Source organism: Eleutherodactylus coqui, chromosome 7 (genome assembly GCF_035609145.1).
Source record: "Eleutherodactylus coqui strain aEleCoq1 chromosome 7, aEleCoq1.hap1, whole genome shotgun sequence".
NCBI classification, from domain to species: domain Eukaryota; kingdom Metazoa; phylum Chordata; class Amphibia; order Anura; family Eleutherodactylidae; genus Eleutherodactylus; species Eleutherodactylus coqui.
The window spans coordinates 81304752-81320080 of record NC_089843.1 but is presented as its reverse complement, the minus strand read 5'-3'; positions in this window follow the sequence as shown (position 1 = coordinate 81320080).

Here is a 15329-nt window from a genome sequence, read left to right as displayed (position 1 = left end):
GGATGTGGGCATTCCTATCACCGTTACTAATGATGATCACACAGTTATAATAGAGGAGATCACAGCTCCTCCCCCTGACTGTATATTTATGGTCTGCAGCTTATTTAGGTGAATATAGAAGGTGATGATAAATGTTTGAAGATGGACTAAGGGTATATTCATACACAGAGGATTTGTTACAGAAATTGATGCAACTGTCCAATACATTTGGGCCATGGCTTGCCACCAAAATTAACTCCTTTTAGATGAATAGAAATGATATTAATTTGCAGTAATTTCTACAACAAATCTACTGTATGTGAATATAATTTAACAAACTCAGACTTAATATTCCTTGGGAGGATGTGCTTTATTTTAGAATTGGTTTTGGGCAGTACTGAACAAATGAGCACAACTTTAGCTAATGGAGTCAACCAGGGTGCAAAAATTATGCAAATCTTTATCTATTTTTCAATGTATATCCATAGTCATAAAGTGGTTACATGATACTGTGATAATCACTGTGTTCCATACATGAGGTTTTCGTTTCTATATCCGGAGTTGAAATGATGGCTCTTTGATCCACAACATTATTACTCTAAACTATACATGCTCCAGTTCTTGCAGCATTGGTTTAATTAAACAGTTCTGTTATTTTTGTCAGGACCTAACATGGTGTAACATGTAACTACATACATATAGAAATATGAAATATATAAATATATAATGCCCTATGTAACATAAATAGCATGGATTTGTTTTCATCCCCTAATTCTGCTGCGCAGTATAATTTTCATACAGTTTCTGAACACCAGAAATGAAAATAAACATTCTTCCATAGTCAATGCCTTAAATGTTACCACCCCCGTGATTAATGGATGCTTTGATTTGGAACATTCAAAACCGCACACAACAGACTTTTGCTTCATACACAAATCCATGGGTTTGGCATGCTAGAGAGCAGGCACCATGTTTCACATGAATCCGTCCCATGTGGCATGACATCACTCCTTCTGCCATGCAACAAGTAACAAAGCGTGACATTAATGAGAACTGATGAATTTATCAAGAAATTACAAGCATAATAATCCATTAGTCCCTCAATATTATTATAGTAAAGATTAGTGATGACAAAAATTTTGAAAAGTTTGGATGGTCGGTTTGCCGAACGCTTGCAAAAAGTTTGGTTTGGTCTGAATTAGTTCGAAACAAACCGGAAATTCACCGAAACCCAGGAAACTGGTGTATAACAGTAAGAGCCATAAAAGGCATGTATAACACTCTGAGCATGTTATAAAAAGCTTTTGTGGCTCCTACCAGTGTTCAGGATCAGGGTTGAGTAAAGCAAACTATCAGAACCCTGTTTTGGGTGGAACTTTGCCAAAAGCTTGGTTCTGGGTTTGTTATGGGTCCTACTGGGTCAGTTCACTCAATGCTAGGACTTTGTTTGGTATTGCACCTCAGTCATATTCACTTGAATGGAACTGAGCTGCCATACCAGACCCAGCTAATGGACTGGGGCAGCACTGTTTTTGGAAATCTCAAACAAGTATTTTAATTAATTTCATTGGTTCATGTTTGATGTAAGGGGGCCGTAATGGGTGTCATTAGAGAAAAAAGGATACAGGTCAATGCAACAAATTAGTGAGATTCAAAAGACACAAAGGGTGGGCAGAGCTTCTGATATCGAGGGAATGTAGATGCATTGTGGAACCAACAGTTGCTGCCTTCCTAGTGACACTGTAAAGCCAAGGGGCAATATTGGTGCCAATTTCCTGCAGGGAAGGTACAGACAAAGCTAGAATCCTAGCGCAATGCACCAAAGAGGAGGTCAGCTCAGAGGCAATGGGAAATTAAAAAGCTTAATTATCGCCAGCACATGATGTGTTTTGAGGCAAGGCAGACTCTTTTTCAAACAGCTGGACTATAAGGTGCATTATAAATGAGAATGAATGGTAAGACAACACAAGAAGGTGAATAAGAAAAAAAGAGAAAATCAATATCATTATAAGCAGCATCCAAATGTTATTAAATGCCTACAATGGTAAAATGCCCTTATTTAATAAAGGCAATGGTCAATTTAACGTAAATAGGATATATCTTAGTGTAGTGAACATAGGATCCATGTTAATAATAAATTTCCAGAGCTTATACTCCATAAAAATAAGTAAGGGTCAAACTTACATGAACCACTAGAAAGATTTTGGATCAAATATTAAACAGTAGGTTAACAGTCCGTAGTTTCACATATATCAACAATAATGATAATAAATGACACTCCACTACTACATCCACATGTTACAAAATGCAGCATATTTTTACAATGAGGCAATAATGTGCTTACCATTGGTGCTCAGTGGGAGAAAACTTAGCTGGAAAACACCAGAGTCTGATTAGAAACCCTCAATATATGTCAAAGAAAGTGGTCAGCTGACCAACAACAGGGTGGTGGGAATTGTGCATGTGCCTGCACTCACAGCTGTGCATCCTGAAGCAAAGGTGGTGATGTGACAAGAGGTCACAGTGCATGTGCCCTCCAACTCTCTATGTCCATGGCAACGGACTCGGCAGACAACCAGTAGACAGTTTTGTCTGATCGTCCGACAAGCACGAGCAGCTACAACTCTTTCTTTGTCCATCATCCAGAGACAGGTGGTACCATCATTACAGGGTCCAAATAACGCAAACACAACAGCACCTGTGCGCGCCTTATCACATAAGGGAGGCTCCTTTCGTTGTGTGTTGCGAGCTCCCAAAAGGAGTCTGGATCCGTGACCCCTATAAAGTCCAGCAAGAAATGATGTGTTGGAGCCGCAAGGCAGGGCACTCAAATATGTCAATGCATAAAGTTAAAAGAATTCCATCTTGATTGTGGCTTCAATAAAGATGGAATTTTTTTTACTTTATGCATTGACATATTTGAGTACCCTGCCTTGCGGCTCCAACACATCATTTCTTGCTGATCATTACAGGGTCCTGTATCTGTCAGAACCATTTTAAGGTGCTTAGCTGAAGGGGGGAAAGGGACATTTAATTTGTATAGCGCCAACTTATAGCACAGTGCTTTCAAGTAATTTGTTTATTCCAAGCTGGGTACTCATGTTTCCGAGCTCGGAAGGATGGAAGGCTGAGTCAACCTTGAGCCAGCTACCTGAACCCGAAACCTTCTGGTCGTGAGTGAGAGTTTAAGACTGCATTCTGCTGCCTTGACACTCTGCGCCATACGAGGGCCATTTGGTCTCATGGCTGCCATTACGTGTATTGCCTTTCACACCCACCCACTGTCGCCCCCATTTGCAGGGGTGTCATGATTGATGAAGCTGGTCTGCTACGGAGTGAAACCAAGTTATCTTCAATGATAAATCGAGGTTTAGTTTGGGCACTGACGAAGGCCGTGTTTGTGTCTGGAGACCAAGGGGTGAGTGTTTCAATCCTGCCTTTGCTGTGGAGTGGCACACTGCCCCCACTGCTGGTGTGATGGTCTGGGGAGCCATCGCATACGACAGTCAGTCACCTCTAGTAGTGGTACAAGGGACAATGACAGCTCAGCTTCAGGACATCCTGCAGTCACATGTGTTCCTCTCATGTGTCGCAGAAATGTCTCCAAGACATTGTCATGGAGCCCCATTGAAAGCAATGGGAGAACACTGCGATTCTCTGCCACAGCTGTGACAGATGTGGCAGGGGATTCTTTAATCCCCGTGGGGAGTCCCCTTGTCACTAAACACTGTGACAGTGCTGTCACAATGTTCAGTGACAATGGGACTCCCCCTGGGGAATATTTACACCCACCATGGACCTATGCAGTGCACGCATGTCCTATCTCTTGCAGATGCACAAGTTTGCACACCAGTAAAACACGGACATGTAAACGCACCATAGGAAACCAATGGTTCTAAATAGAGACGTAGTTTTGTGCACACCTATGTACGCACATAAACACGCCCATCTGAATGAGGCCTTAGATGCAGGATTGGACTGTCCAAGTGGTTACTATGGCAAATTGGCTGGTCTGCACAAATAGCCAATTCCCTCTTCTCCAGTTCTTGTTCTGAAGCTCCATCTCCTCTCCAGGCTTGGACTAGTGAGAAATGTACTATATGACCTATTGCAGATCATTATCATCTTACAACCAGCAGTAAGAGCAAAGCTGCAGAAAATATCTGTATTTGAGGTGCTAAAATGCTTTACTGCTTTGGGGATCACATATACATAAGAGTGAGGTAAAATGTCGTGGTCAATAAATGCTTTAATAGTGATTTCTAGAAAGTTGCGGCAAGTTAGTATGATTTTGCAGCAATATGTGCAACATTTTTCTAAAAAAATTGTAAAAATACATTTTGAGCATAAAGTATTGACTAAATATCCTTTAGTAGAATCTGGGTGACTGAGACGTGGCCATAAAGCCATTAAAGAGGTTTATCACAATTGCAAGTAATCCCCACAGGATAGGAGATAACTTGCTGAACAGGGGGAGTTTCGCTGCTGAGACCCCAGCCGATCTCGAGAATGGGACTCCCGTGTCCCGCTCTGCCTATAACAGCGGAGGTTGCTTCTCCCCCACGACACTGTGAATGGAGTGCTGTCTGAGCATGTGTGGTCAGCGCTACATGAATTTCAATGAGGCTGACAGAAATACCCAACTAGGTGCCGCTCTGGTATCTCCACAGTCCCATTGAAAGTGCATGGTGTGATAGTTCACTTGCGTGACCAGTGCTCCATTCAGTCTCCTCCTCACTATGAGGGATGCAGTAACCCCACAGTGAGAAGGAAAGAGGACACAGGACCCCCCTTCCTCAAGATCTCCTATTCACAAGATAACTTGCTGATCTGTGGGGGTCTTACTGCAAAGACCCCCACAGATCAGCAAGTTATCTTGTGAATAGGAGATAATTTGCAATTGTGGTACAACCCCTCTAAGTGTCTATTCATTGATGGTTACATGCTTTTGCGGGTAAAAACTAATTTACCCAAGAAAATTGTACAACCTTGCTTCTCAGCATGGTATGTGGAAGCGTCAGCGCTGCCTGGCTTATGTTAAGTAGAACAGTACAGCAAGGCCCTAAAATAACTAAGGACTGATAGAGCCTGCAGTGTCACAATAATATTATATCTAGTAATATGGATATAGAATTCCAAGCAGTCCTTAAAGAAGCCCTCAAGAAAAACAAAACACTTTAGTAAATTTGTAATGTACATCCAAAAAATAGCGGAGCTGCTGAGAAAGTGCAGGAGAGCCAAATGCAGGTCACATGGTATAACCAGAGGAATAGAATGGAGCTGATAATTGAAGAAAAAATATTGGTAGGTAAATTAACTGCTCAGCTGTTTTTAATGTATATTACAAACCAAATGCAAAAAAAAATTTACCACTTCTTTAAGGTTCGAACTTCATACCCATGTTACATTTTTTGCCTTAATTTTTACAAAACCGCAGCAAAACTGTTATATGAAAGTGCAACAACAAAAATGTCCTCTCGCAATCACAGTTTTAAACTGTATTTGTGTCCTTAGGAAGACCTTAACACATTAGCACAAATTGCTGTACATTTATGGTACATTAATGGAACAGGTGGATGTGTGTGCTTTCAATGCCAGGGCTGAGTTTTAGTCCCTTGAGGATTATTCATGCCCGCGCTGAGAGAGTATCAAAGATAGTCATAAATTTGTGCTCCCAAACTCTTCTGTCATTGAATTTTAAAGTTGCCTTTTAATATATGTTCTATGTTATGTCCTTGGCTACTAAAACGCTCAGTCATAGGTAAAGGTGGATTCATGTCTGCATTGGAATCGCCATTGGAGGTTCTGTTGCAAAAGGTACCGGAAGAAATAGCACTGCATGCAGAACCTTTTCTCCAGGCTAAAAGTCGGACAGCTGAGCAGAAAGTGAACAGACTCCATTATAGTCAATGGGTCCAATTGGGTGCTGTTCGGCTCCGTCATAAGATGGAGCCATTCTGCCTGGGGATTCCTTTTTCCTGCTCTCCGAATGGAGCAGGAAACTGGAACCACTGAGCACAGATGTACCACCACCCTAAGCCTCTCAGGGTTTTATGGCAGGGCGGGCTAGTTGAGAGATCTGGTACAGAGATAGTTCAGAAGCCTGCAATCCCCCACCACCACCACCACCACCACACCACCACCCCTCTAGCATCAATTTAGAGACCATAAAACTCTCAAATCCTTATCAGTGGACTAATTACGTATTTACTCATTAGCTCATTCTGTTCTGTTACTGTTTTAACCCCTTGAGTGGCACGCCTGGAAATTTTCCGGGACGAGCTCCACTGCTCATAGCGACATAGCCTGGAAGATTTCCGGGCTATGTATCACTATGGGAGCTGCAGATCACAATGCCACAAGCTGTGACAGTGTGCTCTGCCTGCACAGACCCACAGAGAACAAAGCAAGGCCTTTGAAAAACCAGCAGAAGATATTGCCGATCTGCCGGCAATCTCCTGCTTTGTTTACAGGTTGCCATAGAGACCATCGGCATGTCAGAAGCAAGCCGATGGTCTCTGGGGCAGGGAGAGCTTGAGCTTGGCTGTGAGAGGACAGCTAGGTACCTGCTCTTACAGCAGAGATCAGAGAAAAACCTCCAATCTCTGCTGTGTTAACCCTTTACATGCGGCAGTCTATGTGACTGCAGCATGTAAAGGGCTGTCACTGCAGCATGTAAAGGGCTGTCACCATCGGACCCCAGGAATGTGATCAGGGGGTCCTGATGGGTCCCTGTGGAAGTCCCCTAAAGGGACAAAAAAAAAATTAAAGGTGTTGTCTCACAAAAGCAAGTGGGGTTATACACTTCTGTATGGCCATATTAATGCACTTTGTAATATACATCGTGCATTAAATATGAGCCATACAGAAGTTATTCACTTACCTGCTCCGTTGCTAGCGTCCCTGTCGCCATGGATCCATCTAATTTCGATTTCTTCTGGCATTTTTAGACGTGCTTGCGCTGTGCGGTCTTCTTCCTGGTGAATGGGGCCGCTCGTGCCGGAGAGCTGGTCATCGTAGCTCCGCCCCATCACGTGTGCCGATTCTAGCCAATCAGGAGGCTGGAATCGGCAATGGACCGCACAGAGCCCACGGTGCACCATGGGAAAGGACCCGCGGTGCATCGTGGGTGAAGATCCCGGTGGCCATCTTGGTGAAGGAAGAAGTAGGAAGAAGGAAGACGTCGCAGAGCGGGGATTCGGGTAAGTAATATGTTTGTTTTTTTTAACACATCCATTGGGGTTGTCCTGCGCCAAACGGGGGGCCTATGGAAAAAAAAATCCCCATTTCAGCGCGAGACAACCCCTTTAAATTAAAAAAAAAATAAAAATTTTAAATTATAAAAACACTTGTCTCCCTTTACTTTGTCAAAAATCAAAAATACAATCACACATGTGGTATCCATGCATCGTAATGACCCAGAGAAGGAAGTTAATACATTATTTAACCCCTTAATGACATGGCCCCTTTTTTTCTTTTTTCCCCATTTCTTTTTTTCCTCCCCCTGTTTAAAAAAATCACAACTTGTCCTGCAAAAAACAAGCCCTCATATGGCCGTGTCAATGGAAAAATGAAAAAGTTATGGCTCTTGAGACGCAACTGCAAAATTAGTTGAAATTCAATGATTAGACCATTTTAAAAAACCTGCCCTGGTGGGCACGACAGGGTGGTAGGAAACCCGCCACTCAAGGGGTTAAGTGCAAATTAATCAAGCAATGTCATGTTTATGTCCTTTTTTGTGTATTTACAGTATATGCCTCCTCAGATATTTCTTAATAGCAGCCTGATGAAGACACCGAAGCAGTTTTGAAAGCTTGCTCTAACATCACCTTTTCAGTTAGCCATTAAAAGGTATATACATAAGATTACTTTTTTCCTCTTCCTGAAAACAATCACATTTTGTCCCGACTAACACAATACCAGACTTTTTTTTTCTTTTTACTATGTAGGATCTGCGCATATAGTTAAGAAAAAAGTCTACATTTTTTATTTTCCTTTTTCTATAATCCATTACCGTTGTTAAGCCTATTGCAAGATGTTTTTCTGACCCTTTGTAAACTCTACTAGCAATATTAGCAGCACATTTGTAGTGTACATTAAAATCCAGCAAAAAAAAGTTCATAAGAAAGGTTGCATTGTAACGTGAGACCAAGAATTAATTCCTGATTCTGTAAGTTTTTTTCCTCAAAACTTTTCCTGAATCCATTCAACAACCAATAAATCATCCGAAGACTCAAAATGACTAAAATGACAATCTCGAAACTTGCCAAAATAATTCTCATTTCCACATGTGTCTACCAATAATACTTTTTTGTGTCTGAAACATGCCTAGGTCATCTCATAAAAACTCTTAATACCTTACCAGTCTATATATACCATAGGTCCCAGACTGACAGCTTAGATTAGTCTCCTAGCCATTGAAGGCCATGGACGTCATCATCTGTTTGGCACATGATAAGAAGAACAAAAGTCAATTTTAACTGCCACGTATGATATTTCAAATGGAAATGTGTTAATTTCTAGAAATCTGGAAGACTTTACAGTATGTGGTAAGGGAATTACATTGACAAAATAAGGTCCTTAGTATGTTGTGTTCCTGGGCTTTCCATTTACAGCACAAATGATTCATTTTTCAACAGACAGTGTTATTGGGTGTGAAATTTATTGCTGTGGCGTATTTAAAACAGAAATTTGAGAAGAAATAAAAAAAAGTGAAGGAAAGCTTTTAAAAAGTTGCAGTTCTATAAAGGTAAAAAAGTAAACGTAGTAAAAAAATGTCAGTTTCAATAACCATAAACCTAAAATGAGTTTCTGTACATAGACAAGTATTTGAGATTCTGTTTTGGATGAAGATTAATTAATATAAATACATTTAAGAGCACAGTCATAATATTTGGGGTAAAGAAGCTTGAATTTACTTGCCCTTTCCAGAAACTTTTTACAGATGTACCACTCTATGCCTCCATGAGCAATGACACATTTTATTACAATGAGCCAGTTAATGAATCAGAGGTAATTCCTTCAAAAATGCCAATCCTTTGTGGCTATTCCTGGATGAAAAAATTCTGTATGGAAAGAAAGGTATCTACAAAAAAGACATATAAAAACATTAAGAATGGGACTTGGCAAGACAGCCTCCTTGTTATGGCACTTGCCAAAAGTCCTGTTCTACAATGCTAGGAAGTGGCCAGTGAAGGGTTCACCACAAAATTCACACATCTGAAGGTCATATCATGGCTCCAATATCAATCCAGTTGATCCAATTTTTCCACAGTCTAAACATTCGCTAACCACTAATAGATACTGAATGTTTTCCAGGCAGTTTCATAAAAATGTCAGAATGTCAGAGCCGTTAGCAAAATGAATGTTAGACAAATGGTTTTGAAAGGAAGGCAAGTTATTGATGTGAGGATAAAGCCTCTAAAGGGCAACAAAAATTAAATCCCTATCCACTTGCTTCGCTGTTTTTGTAACCTCCATAGACTTGAACAGAGACAGCCATGAATATGCAGAACATCCTCTCCATTCTACTTCCATCCACTACACCTGACAGAACTGGTTCTCTCAAGAGGTAGAGTCACAAAAGTAGGACCGCTATCTGCCGTGCATTTATGTTTGTGTTGGGAAACATTCGAAATTACAGGAATAGGAGACTGGTTTCAAAGGGCCATTAAGATCATCAATTACAGAAAAAGACTGAAGGCTGTTTTACACGGGACAATTATTGTTCTCATCATTCAAAACCCCACGCTCTCACTGGCCGCGCTGTCAGCGATCCAGCAATCCTCGATCCTTTTTAACAGAATGGGAGCGAGAATACATGGGGACGATTGTCCAGCATCGTTTCTCCGACACTTGACCCATGTAAAAGGGTCTAAGTAGTTATACTTATTTAATCTTAAAGGGTTTACCAGGATACACACATACTCACCAAATAAGGGAGATGGAATAAATCCTCCACAGTGCCACCTATTGAAAGGCAGCATTCCTTCAAGCCAAAGTGAGACTTTTTATAGAAGCCTTGTTACAAAGACCAGGAATTAAAAGCAAAGCCAGACTCCATGTACATACAGCTATTTCAGGGTTTTTGCCCTTCATCAGTGTACAGTAAAAAAATGGGACCTGGGGCAAAGAGCTGACTTCCCCATATCTTGTCTCATTACCACCGAAAATCAGCTAATTTTGTTTGGGGAAAGCTTTGGTCATCTAAGCATTTCCCTGCAGTTGCCAGTGCAGGGGAAAATAATAATATAATAATCTTTATTTGAAGAGCGCCAACGTATTCCTTTTTACAGGATGACTATTCACATAAATGGCCATTTTGTATTAACAGAACCACACAAGGTCCACCAGAATGGAAATGCTCTGTTCTGAGTCAATATCAACAGGAAACGCCTGCTTGACAAAAACCCTTTTAAGAAGAAACATGTAAAATATATAATTAATTATGTAAAATATAAATATAAAAAAATATACCTGAACATAGAATGGTGACTTTAAAAAATAGTGTTTCAACCCTTTCCAATCCACTGTCTGACCTCTGAAGACATTATGATTTAAGGGCTGTACAGCTACGATGTTGGAAGATGTCCGTCAGGGTTCTCTTACTGTATATTGCCAGCCTCTCTGCTGTCCGAGCCTATCCAACGTGTCCTCATGTAGTACTGGCTTTAGCCAGCATATAGCGCCATTGTATAACGGCAGATAAAGAGTAACCCCCCCCAGGAAAACCGGAATACAAATTGGATTGGAAAGGGTTAAAAATAAATAATACTATAATTTAAGAGATGCTAACTATAGATGCTTTCTTGATTCAATAAAATAAATTGTTATGCAACTGATTATTGATCCAGTAGATCACTACTTGGGTTCAGGAAGGATAATTTCCTGTTACACATTAAAATTTGCCTACGTCTCATAAGGGCTTTCACTTTACTCTTTATAAGCAAACTTTTATTTTTTTAATTCTCTTCCTTTTCAACACCATCCTCCCTTTCCCTGGGTGAACGTACTTGATGAACATGTTTCTTTCTTCTGTCATGTAGCAGAAGATGACTGAGCAGTTTTAATGAAAATAAAACGATTTCCTTTAAAGCTTTGCACCCAAATTTTATGTTATTTTCCCAATAAATCTAAAATGAAAAATAGGATAGACAATCAAAGTTTGATCTGTGAGGATCTGAACACTGAAACCCCCATAAATCATCAAAATGAAGGAGCCATAGAATTGCAATCACTTAAATGTTAATACATACACAGTCCCATACATACAGGGTAATCGTAATTAAAGTATCCATATTCAGAGATGTCTAGAGAGACATCTGCTGGGTGTAATTGAACCAGACGCGGTAATAATACTATCCAGGATATGCAAAAGCGATACATGTGAAAAAAAATCTCAACAGCAAATAGAAGACATGGCTACAGCTGTTTTTAACAGGACTATGAAGAATCTGCAAGGGACAAGCAGTGCACATCCTGTTCCAAGAGAATTATAGAAGATATGGCCCAGTCAACATTGCTGAAAATCTTACTTCTTGTGGTGAGATTTGCTACATTTTTTTTCACATGGATCTCTTCTGCATATCCTGGATAGTATTATACTCTTTTCAGACTGCTGTGTGCACAACCTCCCATAGATGACTGTAGAAGAGTGTGTGCACAGCGGTTTGAAAAGAGTCAAACTTTCAGACCGTGTACAGACTTCACGGGAGGACACTGCAGGAACCGGGGAGCGGGTGAGTATGAAGAATACACTCACAAGCTGGTTCCATGGTTACAGTGTCCGTTTAAGAAGTAGAACATTTTGGGGATAAACAACGTACAATACTTGTATTATACATTGGTGTATCGCATTAGGCCCATATTTGTAAATGTACTCCATTAGCACACTTGTGATAACATATGATTTACAGCATGCAGAACAGCTTACTTTAAATCCTACACAAAACTGTGATCACTTATTTGCCCCCTTTCAGATACCCCCTTTCATCACATTTTTGTAACATTGAATGGTTGCTATTTTCTACAGAACAATCTTCCTTAGGCCTCATTCAGACGAGCGCTGTCTTAGCGCTTGAGAGGCACGTGAAAAGAACGCTTCCATAGGAACCAATGGGTTCACATGAGCGCTTGATAGCCGTGCTGAATTAGTGCATCTAACAAAGATAGGACAAACTGACATGTCAGCTCCGTGGTGCGGGCAAAGATAGGATATGTCCTATCTTTGCTGCGTGCTTTGCATAGGCTACTATGGAAGCCTTGAAAGCACACAGCATGCACCTCGGATCGTGCAAACGGGCGACTTCAATCTTTTCAGCACTGAAGCAGCGCAAAAACAGCTCTCGTCTGAACGAGGCCTCACAGTGTGACAGTAGGGTTCCCGAGTGGTAGACCCCGCAGAGCAACTATCGATGACCTATCCTAATAAGTCATCGGTAGTTCAAAGCTGGACAAACCCTTTAATGGTCTGCAAGCTAGTAAAAGAAGAATGGTTGTAGACAGCACTGAACACATAGTATTGGGAAAATAATTGGCCTGTACCTTTTACTACATGGAGTAGTACATTTTCTGTACTACAAACACGTGAAACGCGTGTAACATGGTAAAAAGATGTAAAATATGACATTATTGTGTGTGATCTATCAATTGCATTGGAAAATATAAATATTAATTTGTTCACTAATTAGAAAAGGAAATGGAGTCAGAGAGGGGAAAGCAATAAATTCAGTAGCACATTCTACTAATTATGTCCTACCCAGAAAGACAAGTCCATTTCCATGCAGTGGTTTTAATGTGGTTATGGACTGGAACACAAAACAAAATAATAGAACATTTTCCAAATTTGATTAAAATGGAAAAAGGCAGCTGAGGAACTAACAGTAATCCTATGTTATGAAACGTTATTGTGCTCCATTTGTTTAGTGTTTAAGTACATGAAATGAAAAAGAAACAAAGAAATAGAATATGTATAGACATTGTTATGGTTTTTCAAACCCCTGACAATGCATTACTTTAATTCTTAGTGTTCCTTTAATATCAAAAAGTCTAAGGGTATGTTCACACTTGTGTTATGAATTTCAATCACAATTCCCTTTTCTTTCCATTTTTTGAAAATCCCTTTAAATCAATGGGGGGGGGGGATGGAAACTATTTCCATTTTAATTCCATTTTTCTGCTTCAGAAATGCAACAGAGAAACAGAATTATGACTGAAAGGCATAACACAAGTATATTAATTCATGTATATTAATTCATGTGTTGTGCCATGATGCTGTGGGCATTTAAACGTTGGAGAGGAGCTGTCACTACTTCCTGACATGTCTGTTTTAGTAAATAATCGTCTGTCTCATAATATAACAACTTTGAAGCATCTTTTCTTGGAACTGCATGTTGCACCTTTCTGTTATTCCTATTAGAAAGTTATGAATAAATTGACAACTGGGTGTTACCAGTCGAGGTTACGTCTGTAAGATTCTGACATTATCCAATCAGGATGCCTGTGTTGAAAAGCACCCATTTGGCAAAGGAATGGTAACACTCATTTGTTAATCTATTTACACATTTCTAGGAGGAATAACAGAGCAATAACACAACACATAGGTGGAGATTTCTGAAAACTACAAGAAAGTCTAAAGGAAAAACTGCCTTTGTTGCCCATATCAATGAATCACAGAGCAGTTTTCATTATTCAAGAGCACTATGAGGAATGAAAATGTCACAGCGCCACCTGTGCCTACAGGGACCAGGCATATGTATGGGTCTGGGATGACTTATCAGCGTCAGCGCCAGACCACGTGATGCACATGCCATTGCCAGCACACTATCATTTGGTGGTGGACACTGACTGTGCCATCCCTGTGTTTTACTTTGGTCTCCGGACTTAGTCTGTCTGCTTTTCATTGTCGCTCTCACTCTCTGTTCTCAATTGGCTTTGGTTTATTCCTTTTCTCCCTGAGCTCTATATTACATCTAGGGACGTATAAGGAATGCTTTTGGGGTTGCCCTTTTCAGGGCGAATACTCTGCTTTATGGGCTACTCTAGTTAGAGCAGATTAGAGGAAAGTTCTTAGGTCTTTCCTCCATATCTGTCACTGTCTATTGTCTAAATACCCTAAAACCCGCAGTGTTTCACTCGTGGTTCAGCCTTTCCCTGTTCTCTGCAGATGTGACAGAAAGCTTTGCGCTGACTAGTTTCTATGGGCAACAAAGACAGTTTTTGCTTTCCAGCAGTTCATAAATCTTCCCCATAGTTCTAAGAAAAAAAGAAAAAACACCCCAGAACTGTTATGTCACAGTTTACTATAAGTTTAGTATAACTGTAGAGGCAGTCAATAATATATCTAAAATAGAACTTCATAACATTCAAGTACAGGTTCCAGATGGTTGCACAACATCACAGATCATACAGTATCATTTCCAAGTGTACTGGGGGGGGGGGGGGGGCAACACCAAAACAAGTCACAAATAAGTAGTGAAGGTCAAGTTAAAAGCCACATGGTAGAGGTTCAAAGCTTATGTTATGATGTCACTTGAGCCTTAATAAAGTTTAAATTAGTTGCCTTTGGTGGTATCATTTCCAACACATTGTATCCTTAAAAGAGTTTATTGTGAGTACAGCCATATATATGTTATCAGTAGGGGTTGACCGCAAAGGCGCCCTACCAGTCAGCAGAACAAAGGGATCCATGTTGCTCCAATGGCCATCTAAGCCTCCTTGTTCTGCTGCTTGGGGAAGATTCTCTTTGTTAGGTTCAGTCCTCCACTAAGTAGATGTTGCTGAGCTATCTTAAGGAGAAGTGATTTCTTAAAACAAGCAAAGACACACTAAAAGAGAACCCAGAAAATTATTGTGCTCCATTCAGCCATTTATTTATTGGGAATCTATTATCATACAAGTATCACACTACTACTTCAACTGTATTCAAATTCATTGGATTAGAAGGAGAATTTACTGAGAATTTTATATACTAGACTCTAGGTGGTCAAAAACAATAACATGTGCCAAAAATCGTCAATACAATTTGACATGTTTTGGCCAAATTTATATAATCTGTCTTTACCCACGCTTAATACTGCATTATTTAATGCGATGTCAGATAGTTGACTGATCAATTTAATCTTGTATTAAGTGATTTTAGAAGTGCCTTGGCTATTTTAAGCATTTTTGTAGCACCAAGAATGCATTTGGACCAGAATCTAGACAATCTTTTTGATTATTTATATTAAACTAAAAGCAGGAAATGATTCATTTAATTCCTGCCACTATTGGAGTGTTGCCACTTTGAGATCAGGAAGAGTAGGCTTTCCCTTGGCAGATTTTGCTTGCACATTGATGAATGAACTTCTATG